This window comes from Penaeus monodon, chromosome 31 (assembly GCF_015228065.2).
Source record: "Penaeus monodon isolate SGIC_2016 chromosome 31, NSTDA_Pmon_1, whole genome shotgun sequence".
Taxonomy (NCBI): Eukaryota; Metazoa; Arthropoda; class Malacostraca; order Decapoda; family Penaeidae; genus Penaeus; species Penaeus monodon.
The window spans coordinates 11,360,876-11,361,287 of record NC_051416.1 but is presented as its reverse complement, the minus strand read 5'-3'; the positions used below and the strand labels follow the sequence as shown (position 1 = coordinate 11,361,287).

General features: G+C 46.1%; 1 protein-coding gene across 1 annotated transcript in view; it reads right to left on the bottom strand.

Annotated features, from left to right (window-relative positions):
* LOC119593033 (tyrosine-protein phosphatase non-receptor type 4-like) overlaps window positions 1-412 on the bottom strand; it is a gene marked incomplete at its 5' end in the record, with an annotated part of 330,438 nt that extends 330,026 nt beyond the window's left edge. Inside the window, 1 exon segment of the mRNA XM_037941929.1 lies at window positions 122-412.

Below are 412 nucleotides of genomic sequence, written 5' to 3'. Positions count from 1 at the left end.
ATGACATAGTTAATAAACATGATTTAAATATATTTATATAATGAACTTTCCGAATTTATAAAAAAAAAAAAATGCAGATGTCCCTGTGCAACACCTTTCTCCTTGTAAATACTCTACTCACATCTTTTCATCCCAGCTTATCCTCGCTCTATGTCTGTGCGTCACATCGTCACTCACAAAGCTCTCTTCTGTATTCGCACTGCAGCTTCCTTGTTCCTCGCTGCTGTCTCTTCCACGTCAGATTACAGGCTTTCTCCCCGCCATTCTGCAGTCCCCTAGCCCTTCACTAAAGGTCACCCTGCATGGTCACCCTTACTCCGCCCTCAGCGCCCAATCCTACGCCATGCTGGTCTCGCGTCCTGCAACCCTGTCGGACGTCACGAATCAGTGACAGATCTTCGCATACTGCAGT